The following is a 12,831-nucleotide window of genomic DNA, read 5'->3' as shown; positions in this document are numbered from 1 at the left end:
TTATTCCCGGAAAGTCACTACAAATGTAAATTTAACGCTTTATGCTCTCTGAAATGGCCATTTCATTTGAATTATAATAATTCCGCAGATAATCAGCATCAATCACTGAAAAGGAGTATTTAACTTTTATGCATATAACCATGTCTTCAATAAATAAATGTTCATATATGTATATATACTTCTTGTATATTACTTCTATATCTTCAGATGAAGACGGATTGTTTCCGTCGAAATATCAAGAAACAACGTGTGAGTGTTCTTCTTTTTTTGTGTTTCTATATTGTGTGTTACTGTGTATTGTACTATATATATATATATATATATATATATATATATATATATATATATATATATATATAAGAAAATAAAAGAGTCAGTATAATAACTATGACTTATTCCGATATGGTGCAGGTTGAAGGATGGACACACCTAAGGATATTATTTTACTATCAAGATAAATATCAATCCAATGTGAAGCTGAAGAATTAAGACCATTCATTTTCTGGGTAGACTTTTCCTGATGTCAATTTCAATATCTTAAAAACAAATACATTTAAAATTCGGAAATAGGATGCAAGTCTTCAAACCTCAACTTTAAATGCATTACTTTATCAACAATTTCCGGAAAATATTTGTCTTTTACTCTAATAAAATGGGTCACTTCTTCATCTAAAAAAAATTTGATCTGAAGAGGAAAAAGAATTTTGGCAGAGCTAAGAGTAAGAGTGCTAGAAGTAAAATCCATCGCGTTAAATGGGATGAATAGGAAGAAACGCAGGAAAGGGTATGGAATCCATTTAGGGGATAAGATACTGGGGGGGGGGGGGGAAATACCTATTCAACTGGCCGACTAAAATATGCACCGGAGGAGCATTTACGCGTGGACAAATGAGGCCAAGATTCCTTAATTCCCGCCTGGCTTGCGTTGCGTCATTAAGGCCAGAAAATGTCATTGAGTAATGGCAGCGCTTAGCTTCAGGATCACGTACTTTTACAAGCCTCCTTATCTCCAGAAAACTGTGAATAACCTTCAAACCTTGGACTGAATAATACCAGGTGGAACCAGTTTCCACTCTGATGAACCTTCAGCATTAAATCCCAAAAAAATGGTAATCGCGTTTCGGTGCTCAGGTATTAATTTGTATATTTTGAAAAACCAAGTTCTTGATTTTTTTGGGAAAAATACCCCCGTTTTTCTACAGGAATACTTTTATTTATTAGGGCTATTTCTTTAACTATTGGTTATTTCCTTTTTCCTGTAGCGTATATAAATCAAGTTAATATTTTACGCAAACATTAATTACCAGAGGAATTTTATTCGCTCAGGGACTGGGCCTTTCTACCATAAACCTCAAAGAAACAACTGTTTAACACTCTTCATTATTACAGATTATAAAATTATAAATCCCGTTATTCAGCTGTAAAAAACTTCACATCTCTTTTTCAGTTTAAGAAACCCTATAAAATTAACAGATTTAATTTTTTTTCTTTTACTATGCCTTATTTATGTGGTCAATGTTTTACGTACAGAACTTTGAATCAAATCAAATCCAGCCCCTAGGGGATAATCTAGAGAATGATACAATATATTCATTCTATTTTGCTAATAAAATCGACGAAGCGCAAGGAATTTCGAGGAAAACTGGAGTCCAAAGATTTGCCTTGAGCTACGGATGAGAAGCCATGTATAAATAATTTTGTTACAGGATGCGTAGCACGAATGAAATAGAATTCACGGTAGTCGATGGGCCATTTTATTTGGTGTGGGGTAAAAAAAGAGTAAAAATAGTGTAAAAAGTCAGTAACAGAAATTCAGTGAAAGTACTCGAGCATGGTCTAATGAGGTTTCCTTGAATTCGCGGTGCAAAACAAAAGGATCAATTAACTTTAATATTAAAAGGTATCTTTAGCATCCAGAAGGTTATTTTTGATGAAAAGGAATTTTAGAAGTTTCTCTATAATGAAATAGTTACACTTTCAAATTGTGGATATGATGACTGTTATCATGGGCTCTGAAAACCCTCTCAAACTACTTATCAGCTTCATTTTAATTAAAACACCACTTAATCTTGATCTTTAACAAAGCAATATAGATAATCTTTAATGCCTAGTGATCTGGTAAACTTGTTCTGTTGAGCACCGTTAACTTATTTTAATGATAATCCCTAATTGATCAGAACACAGAAGATTATCACGAAGCACCCACAGAGCACTTTCACGGTATCCTTTTTAATTTAACATATAGGTTTACCCAATTTCAGTTAGGGTAGAAATAAGAATTTAATTGGAACTTTTTCAATCCAAAAATATTGGTCAAACTTGTAAAAAGTGATCAATAAATTACCCGCATTCGAGACATATAGCAAACCATGTGCCTTAAACTAGGGAAATACCAAAGTCGAGTTTGAAATAAATTAAATTAATAAAATCTCTCCCGGAACTAATGTCTCTCAATTCCTTTACTTTCAGACATGTACCTTTATGCACAATTAATGGACTAAATCACTACATAAACTAAATAATTCTCCAAAATTTATTCCAAAGGTACAAAGTGAAAAGTTAAGAAACGGAAATATCCCAGGTAAATTGACACTAATGCCGTAATTGACTGACGTCTAATGACGTAGTAGCAGTTCGTAAGTATTTTTCGCATTGGTTTATTTATAAATTTGATTTCAAGCACAATTTTTCAATCCTGAGAACTAAGAATACTTGAACCTAGAATATTGGATAAAGTTCGTATTTGCTTATATTTCATCTATTTATCACTACAGAGCCCACCATAAACATTTCCATTTTCCTATTCCGTATTTTTCGATGGTTCACCAGTGGGGAAGGTGAAAAATTATTCCTGCACTCAATGCTCGAGTAGATTAAAGGATGAGATTGCAAAATCTGAGTTGAGAGAGAAGGCAAGAGTACCTCGACAAGGCTTACGGCCATTAAAGGTAGATCCATGGTTACTAATAGCTTCCAGTCTTCGTAAGTGGTTTCTGCGAGAGAGTAAAAGTCTGAGTAATGTAATGGATGGTCGCCAGGCGCTGTTCTTTTGTTTCCCCTCAGCGCACTCCACCAGCGACAACATTCGGGGAATTTTTACGGCCCGAAATCCCTTTTTGTAGAGAAAAAATCCGATCCCATTCCTTCCCGGTCCAGAAACGCGCCTACCCGTCCGTTCCCGCGCTGTCTCTCACCATCTCATTCCGTCTATTCGTCTTCCTCGCCTCCTTCTTCCCCACAACCATACATATTCCCCATTCTTACCCTCCCTTATCGGGTTACGTTCGAGAAATTTCTCGATATTTTCTGGTTGCCTCAGATGAAGAATGCTTCGGCCCAACTCCTTCATCATTCCTCCTTTATCTTCCACATCCCTCTCCTTTCTTGTCCTATGCGTTGCTTTTTCTCTGACTTAGCTCCTATCACCAAATTTCCGAGTTTTCTCATTTTACTCATATATATTCTTAGACATTTTGCCAAGAAATTCAAAATGAAGGATAAACAGTTACATTGTGTGCCACAAATTGACAGAGCATGGTAATTCTAGGATTGTAGAAACGTATTAACGATACCTGAATGTAAAAACATTTTCACTTGAGAATTAGAGGAAAAATACTTGATTATGTATCCATGAACTATGAGCTAGAATTTATTGATATTCCATGTATCAATAAATTATACCATAAGATTTAACTGAAACTGTTTCGAAATAAAGTATGCGCCCGGCAAGTGGAAAGATCCGGTGCTCAAGTCCCGGTCGAAGAAATATTTTTGCGCTTGTAATCTGTTCGATTCCGCCTTCCCCACCTCTCTTGTGTTCGTCCTTTCTATGTGTGGCCCTATCCCTTTTCCTTATATCTATTTTCTTGAGAATGAATATTTGTTGGCCATATGGCGGGATTTTGTGTTTGTTATGTGAATCTGGCTACTTGAATGTGTATTTGGCCAATGTGGCCCATCTCTTTCTTCTGGCTATGCGTGCCATGAAACTCAAGGTTCCTATCCTTTATGATGTTGTAAGATTGCTTACCCGCTGCCTTTCCTCTTGCCCGTTGTCTATTTCTACTTTAGTGCGTGAAACACTCCACTGACGACATCTCTTGGCCCAATTCTGGGCACTTTGTGCCCAGAATTATAAGACCCACAGATCTTAGTATTACATCAAGTTAACTCGATAGCTGAAGACGTTAGAAAATCCTCCCGGCAAGTGGAATGATCCGGTGCTAAAGCCCCGGTCAAGGAAATATTTTTGCGCTTGTGATCTGTTCGATTCCCACCTCTCCTGTCTTCGTCCTTTCTATGTGTTCCTATCCCTTTTCTTTATATCTATTTCCTTGTGTGTGTGTAAGTGGGTGTGTGTGTGTGTATATATATATATATATATATATATATATATATATATATATATATATAATATATATATGTGTGTGTGTATATATATATATATATATATATATATACACACACACCCACTTACACACACACAATATATATAATATAATATAATATAATATATATATATATATATATATATATAAATATATATATATATATATATATATATATATATATATATATATATATATACAGTGCGTTTCGTGGAAAGCATAGCCAGAAGAAAAATACGGGCCACATTCAATTCAATTCGCATGAATATTTGTTCGGATTTCGTGTATGAATGTGTGTATATGTGTATATATATATATATATATATATATATATATATATATATAATATATATATGTGTGTGTGTATATATATATATATATATATATATATATATATATATATATATATATATATATATATATACACACACCCACTTACACACACACAATATATATAATATAATATAATATAATATAATATATATATATATATATATATATATATATATATATATATATATACAGTGCGTTTCGTGGAAAGCATAGCCAGAAGAAAAATACGGGCCACATTCAATTCAATTCGCATGAATATTTGTTCGGATTTCGTGTATGAATGTGTGTGTATATATATATATATATATATATATATATATATATATATATATATATATATATATATATATATACATATACATATACATATTCATACACGAAATCCGAACAAATATTCATTCGAATTGAATTGAATGTGGCCCGTATTTTTCTTCTGGCTATGCGTTCCACGAAACGCACTGTTACTATCTTCTATGATGTTGCATGATAGCTTACCTACTGTCCTTACCTCTTGTTTGTCGTCTGTTTCTCCTTAGATGAGTGAAACAGCTCCGTAGCGCCATCTCATGCTAAAAGAATCTGGCCACTTAGCTGCATAAAGCCCCCGAAGATTTCACTGAAAATTGCGTTTCCTCGATAGCAGGACGTGCTTTTGTTTACCGAGAGTTTGATTGCGCTGGCGTCCGGGGTATCGGCCACCGGAATTCGGAGAGCGGCACTGCCGGACTCTCTCGGAAATCGAGGTTCCGATCGTGTTTTGCTTCGAACGGCAGTTGACCATCTAATTCTTCAAGAAGCGTGCGGTTTGACTCAACTTTTTTTCCACCCGGAAGGCTGTGCTCTCACTTTGTTTACTGGTTCAAAACTGACTTTGACACCTGGTTTAGATTTCAGGCTCTTTTTTGTTTGCTACAAACTGGTGCTTGTAGCGGGGTGGGAGCATAAATTAGTGTTTATCCCCTTTGGAGTGCTCGTTCTTTTGATGCGCCTTCCATATTCCTGCAAGCATGCTGAACCTCATTTCCTTATATATCTGTGCGCCACTTGAGCACGCTCGCCTTGCTAGTTGACGAGAAGGCGAAGCCCCATACCCCGTTTGAGGTCCACCTCTTCACGTTAGAGTCGCTGGGTCTCACACCCGAAGGGATAGTCGCGATACGATTTGGATATAATCGCCATTTGATATTCCTCAAGTTGGCAACCGAAGCTAAAATGACTGAGATTTTAGACACTACTCCGCGGAAACTGCCGTTTCCGTCTTTAAGTGACCAGAGGACGACAATAGCTATTGACGATGCTTCCGGCAGCCCATATAAGATATGGGTTCTTTGTCATCCAGTGAAGACTTAGCAAGCGAGCTCCAAAGTTTTGGTAAAATCCACCGCTCGTGGGAAAACAGGTGGGGGGGAGGAAAGATGGCGCGAGTGCTGATAGGTGCGAAGGGGGTGCAGATGTAAGTCGAGAGAAATATCCCCTCGTACCTCCACAGAGGCGGAAACCGGGCCATCATCATCTACGATGGTCAGCGCCACACTTGCGCCCGCTACAACCAAGAAAGCCACAAGCGCAAGACCTGCCCTCGGAACCAGGGAGGAAAGAGCTATGCGGAGGCAATGGCGATGGCCAAAAACCCTTACGCCGCCGTGAAGATGGACGAGCCTGAGTTGGCTGCAGAGGAGAGAGCGCGGTCGCTGCTACTCATCGAGGATGTGGCCCGGCTGCTCCCATCGGTCCCCCTCATCCGCCTTCCCTTGGAAGGAAATACCTGTGGGAGAGGAAATCGTGAACAGATGAAAGAAATCCGAATAAGAAGAGGACAGACGACCCCAAGCTCCTGGTCTGGAATATCGATCTGCAACTAGCTCACGTACCTACCAGCTCGCTTAGTCTCACACGACCTCCAGCTTCCGTCTCCGTGACCTCGTCAAATAATGAGGGATCATCTTTCGCCCCCCCTTCCCTCGCTCACGTAATCGACGCTCTCACCTTGCAATCCTTGCATCACGGGCTTCAAACACACCGACAACCTCTGATGGCAGGTGAGGAGGAGCATCTGATTACCATTGTTTCCCGTGCACAACAGATCGCCCCTTGATCCCTTTATCATTGACTATAAAGGAAGCGTCACCAATCCCGGAAGTCGAAACACAAACAGGTTTCCCGAAATCAAAAATCCCAGATACACCATCGTCTTTCCCATTTAGGACAGCCAAGGTGTCGACGATCTTCCCGGCTCTCCTCTAGAGACGGACCGCATGCAACTATCTCCCGTGATTTTTCCTAACCACACCACTTCGGCAGATAACCCCCAATCTACCACTCCAACTCCCCCCGATACCATTCCCTGCCCCGTGGCGGCCCCTATCGGTGCTCCTTCGAAAAAAAACCGCGAGGCACGCTACCAAATTACCCGCTCTACGTGGAGACCGCGGCTGGCTCTTCTTCTACGGACACGGTCGGGGGGAGGGAGTCAGCGGAACGCCATGTTCAGGCTCTTCGACTAGTCGGACAAGGCGTCATGGGAAGCGGCGAGGCACTCGTCCCGGGGGTCGAGCCGCGACCAGAGCGACGTTAGCCACGATCAGAACTCTGGGAAATGACGCCCGGTACCCACCCGATGCCGGACATACTTCGTCCATTGTTGAAGTTTTTTCGCAGAATGACTGAGCTATCATCGATAATTTCAATCTTACCATTGATAATTTCATACAATACATAATTTTCCACTGCTAGTTAAAATCTTCCTCCTAATACTTTTGCACCTTGCCTTCCTTACTATTTTTTCACAAAGTTAATGGTCTAATGTACGTGCATACGTCTGTATGCATATGTTAATATGTGTGTGTGCGTTTACGTATGTATGTGTGTATGTATGTGCATGTGTATATGTATGTGGTATAGATATTATGTATGTACGTATGTATACATGTATATACTAATATAAAGGAAAACCATGGTGTACCCATAATCTGTGACCTGATATTAGGCATGATGTAAACAAACTCTATAACATTGTGAACCTAAAAAAAATAGTTTATCACATGGCTCAAGTGATTAGAGCATCGGTCCGGCAACACGAAGGATTGGGTGTGTATGTGTATGTTTATACATATAGTATATGCCCTGAAAGGATCCCGTTTTTCGTCCATGGGAGAGATTCAATCAGGCGTGACCTTCGGAGGTCCCTTAAACGCCTTCCAGGGCACGTACTGGCCATAGCAGAGTCGCTGGAAAAAACGTGTAGAGGCCCAAGGATAGTAAATTGAAGAATTTTTAAGTTTTACAGCTAATCCGTTCAATAAATTACTTTAAAAAATTTGCATTACTTTTGGAAACCAACAAGTAGTTAGAGTAGTTAGGGCATGATCCTAGCAAATTGAAAGATCCGTGGTTCAAATCCCGGTCAAGGCAATATTTTTTAACTTGTGATCTCTTCAGTCTGCCTTCCCCACGTCTCCTGTGTTCGTCTTTAAAGTGAGTTCCTATCCCATTTCCTTCTTCGGGTATATACGATGTATCCATGTGAATGAAAATTCGTTCGCCACCAGGGGGGGTTTCCTGTTTTAATTTGTATATATGAATGTATACATTCACATGCGTGTGTAAACATATACATTAATTCATTTATTTACACACACATTTATGCGCACATTCTGTGTGACGCATCTTATTTAGCTCTATGTCCCCAAGCAATGTACATTCTTTCCATTTTTTGTATATGCGTGCACAAATTTTCATTGAACATAGTAAAATTTCAATGCCGCCTTATAGTTGAAATATATTACCCGTCAATAAAACGTCATTGAGCTATATACAATGTTATAATATCATGGATTATTGACCAGAAGAGTAAAAAACTTTCCGTTTAGGCGCATTTCGACTGTACGTAGTCTTATCTTACACTCATTTATTGAATAAGTGGTGGACCATCAGTTTTCGGAGTTTTTAAAGAGCCGATTAATGCCACATTAAATGTTCAAATGCCTATTTTATCTGAATATGAAGAATATTTTAATGGCAATCTAATATATTTTGGAATTTGATTATCTGGAATACAAGCTGCTTGCATGGAGTTAACTATGAGACATTTTTCGAACGTTACATTATAAAAACCATTCTTGGCGATTAAATTTTAAGTTGCACGCCTCTCCCTTTTATCATGCGCCCGTTATCTCCTCCGCATTTTCTACCCAATATATTCCGTTTTCTCACATTTCATTTTTTCGCTTCCTCTCCAAAATCAGCCTCTTAATTTCCTTTTACCCTTTAAATGCTTTTCCCTCGCATCCCGAATTTAACTCATCCTAGAGGGTACCCTGAGTCCACTCCCTTTCGGGGACCTCAATATATTACAGAGCCTTTCCCTCCTTTCACCTAAATTTCTTTCCCTTCCCATTTTAGACTCTCTTTCGTCCTACTCTGTCTCTTTTACTGCGTGCACTCTTTTCATTCGTCCTCCTTCTCATCTATCTCCTCTACTCCCACTCTCTTCTCCCGCCCTTCTCAGCAAAGCCGTCAATTCCTTCTCCAAATATTATCACCGCTCCTACTTCCCTTTCAATCTGGACCAGTAAATCCCCCCCCCTCTCTTCAGTCAACACAACCCTCTCCTCTACTTGAGGACCGTTTAATTATCATGTCACACTCACCGTTTTCTCGAAATTTTTATTTCATTCACCCTCGCCGTTTCCACTCCGCCGAGTGCAGAGTTCCACGCCATTACGAATAGGTACTCCTGTCGTTTTTTGAGCATTTCAGTCCTCTTAACATTCTTACATTATTAAGTCTTTTTGAGCAGATGCAACGTGAGAAATATAACGCGAATATAGGGAGAACAACACTAAGTTTCGTGTCGGAGTTAAATATTCCTGGGATATGAAAGATATAATGTCCTTTAAATTTAGCTAACGCTAACTACTTCACCGTGTGTTTAATTCATATGCCCCTTCATGACTCATCACGCCGCTTGGGATAAATTTTAAGATTAAATCAATGAAGGTCATTTACTGATACGCCCATATGGAAATCAAGATCTTGTTAAGCAAAAAATAAAGTGAATATATCATATTTTTATTAAAATTATAATCTGGTTATAAGTACAGAACACAAAAGATATTGCAAATTGATCTTTCTCTGAAGGGTATTGTTTAAACTGCTCCTTATTCTGGCTTATCGTACGAGTATAATTAATGAAGTGATCTCGGAAAATTCTCATTGCATGAAAATAAGAAGTTAAAAATATTATAACCAGGCGAAACTTTGTTTCTTTAGTGAAAATACGTGAAGCATATGTAGCCATAAATTTTAAATATAAAACGATTGAATACACCAAAAGAGATTTCACCAGGTATATTAGTCAATATGCAGAGATAGCCTGCAATATTCTTACGTCTATAAATATAATGATCCTGAATATCAAATGGGTTTTCGGGGCGAATATTCCAAAATTTACATATTTCCATTTGCATGACACTCATAGCAAAAATTCAATCTCTATAATTTAATATTTTCTATTAATTGGTGCCATTCATTAAAAAAGGAGAGTGTGTTACAGTAGTATTAATGACGTTGCCATTTCAAATATTAAAAAAGACAAGCCTTGTATCAAAATAATTAATGAATGCAAGAGTGTTTTGTGCAAATCAGTTAAAACTAGGCTGAACCGAAATGAAATATATCTAGACCGGAAAAATATTTGATAAAAATTTTTTACTGGAGGCATGAAAATTATTTAAATCCTTCATTTTGCATCGGAAATACGTTGAGAAGAAGCAAGTCACAGTTCCTTGATGGAAAGATATAACACTTCAAATCGTCGTTTTCCCTTCAATTTCTCAGATGCTAAAGACCAGAGTTTATTTATGAACATTTGTCAAGCAACTTTCTCTCTGAAATAAATATTCCAACTTCCACACCACATTGGAAAACTTTTCCCACCCCGTCCTTTCACCAACCGCAGCTTCTCTTTCTATCTTCTTTTACCTCTCCATAAGCTTACCTTTAACTGAACTACCCGCTGTCTTCTTCGCATCCATCATCTCTTTCGTGTTCTGTCGTTTCACGGTATCCCTGGAGAGGCAGGTTGGAAATGGGGGAGTGTTAGCAAGACTCACATAGTTTTTTTTTCCTTTCTACCTCAAGTCGGCTCTTTATTCTCGTCGATGTAGTGGGGAAAAACTTTTGCACAGCTTTGATCCATCTTGTATGCTAGGAAAGTAATACATTTTGATGCAAAATTCAATGTAAGAATTCAATTTAAGAGAACCTTCCGACGTGTCTCTAAATGTCCGCACCCTCTAGAGAAGTGCAGCAGGAACCAACCACCTTTGGTCTAAATCTTGTCTTACAGCAAGTTTTCACAACTTACAAGATCCAAAATATCTGCGGAATCTAATTGACTCTATGAAAAGGACAGTGTGGAAAATCCGTCAAGGCTTATTTTTGAAATTTGTAGGTCTGGGGTCGATTTGATTGAATTATGTTTCCAGGAGCGTTCAGAAGTCTCAAACGATTCGGAGCCGTCGAAACGAGTTGCATAGTCGACTACTTTAAGGTATCTTTTAAAACTAAAGAAAAGGTAGTTTAAATGGATGAAGCAAGCGTTCAGAAATATTATAAGAAGAGCAGTTTGATCCATTTTTAAATTACTTGTTACCGAAAAATGCAGTAAAAATATAAAAGGGAAATGAATTATCCTGTAGAAAAAACAAATTGGAAAAATCCGCCAGCAATGCACGTAACACATTGGAAACTATCCAAGGGCCTTTTCATCACACGATAAGGGTATTCTGGGAAAATGTTCAGCTGTCGAATTTCTTTTGTACGATATTGGTGATGCTAAAACAACAGACAGCAGGCGAAAGGTGACCGCATTCACGATTTTTTAAAACTGTGTCTATACTTCCCTCTCCACCGAAGCAAACGAAAGGGCTATCTTACCCAACACAAGAATGAATGAGATTCTTGTACTATATTAAGAGATAACTCAACTAACTCATCTCTTTAAAGAAAAAAAACCTTCTTAACCAGAGGTTGTCCCGGCAATGATTATTGGGCAACCTCATTCCTGGCGGTAAAGAAGGGTAGAGTGAAAACAACACGGTTATTATCAAAGCTAAAGAAATTTCTGGCTTCCATCTAGGAGTTGTAATAGGCGGCTGTTGTGTCTTACAGACAGACATGTGTGTATATTATCAAATCGAAGACAGAAAGCAGAGTTATGATATACAGGGTTCGTCCGGAAAATAAGTGTACTGAGCTCAGGAAAAAAAATTTATTACACTTTTACATATCTTAAGCTAATATTCCTCAAAATAGGACCCTTGTGAGTCGATACACTTGCTCCAGCGGCGTTCCCATTCCTGGAACGCTCCCGCGAAGGCATCATCGGGAACCTCTCGAAGACTCGTCGTCGACCTCTTCTCTGCCCTCCACGAACATCTTGTGCCACCGAAAGATCATGTTTCTGGACATGGCTGACTCCCCGTAAGCCTGGTTAATCATACCGACAGTTTCGGTAGACGATTTCCCAAGCTTTACCGCAAATTTGATGGAATAACGCTGCTTCGGCATCGCGTTCCGTGACGTGGGTCGAGCGTGGCGGTTCGCGTTAACAGAGCTCCTCACTACACCACAGCTCAGAGCCGACTACCTTTTTCAGCGTCGCTTGCCAACATACCCCCTCCAATGATGGCACAAGATGTTCGTGGAGGGCAGAGAAGAGGTCGACGACGAGTCTTCGAGAGGTTCCCGATGATGCCTTCGCGGGAGCGTTCCAGGAATGGGAACGCCGCTGGAGCAAGTGTATCGACTCACAAGGGTCCTATTTTGAGGAATATTAGCTTAAGATATGTAAAAGTGTAATAAATTTTTTTTCCTGAGCTCAGTACACTTATTTTCCGGACGAACCCTGTATGTTCTGTTTCCCTCTACTTACAACAGAACATCTCAGCAAAAGAATTGACATAATTTCATTGAACGCAAATTTTGAAGTTATATCTTAATAAATTAATGTTGCACATTGAAGTGAAATTTGAGGCACAAACTTATTTTTCTTGAAATATCAAGCGCAAATAAATCTTGCTAGATCAAGAATGCACAATTGTTAATC

Source organism: Hetaerina americana, unplaced genomic scaffold (genome assembly GCF_022747635.1).
Source record: "Hetaerina americana unplaced genomic scaffold, ioHetAmer1.1.p SCAF_6, whole genome shotgun sequence".
NCBI classification, from domain to species: domain Eukaryota; kingdom Metazoa; phylum Arthropoda; class Insecta; order Odonata; family Calopterygidae; genus Hetaerina; species Hetaerina americana.
Note: the sequence above shows the minus strand (reverse complement) of the source record.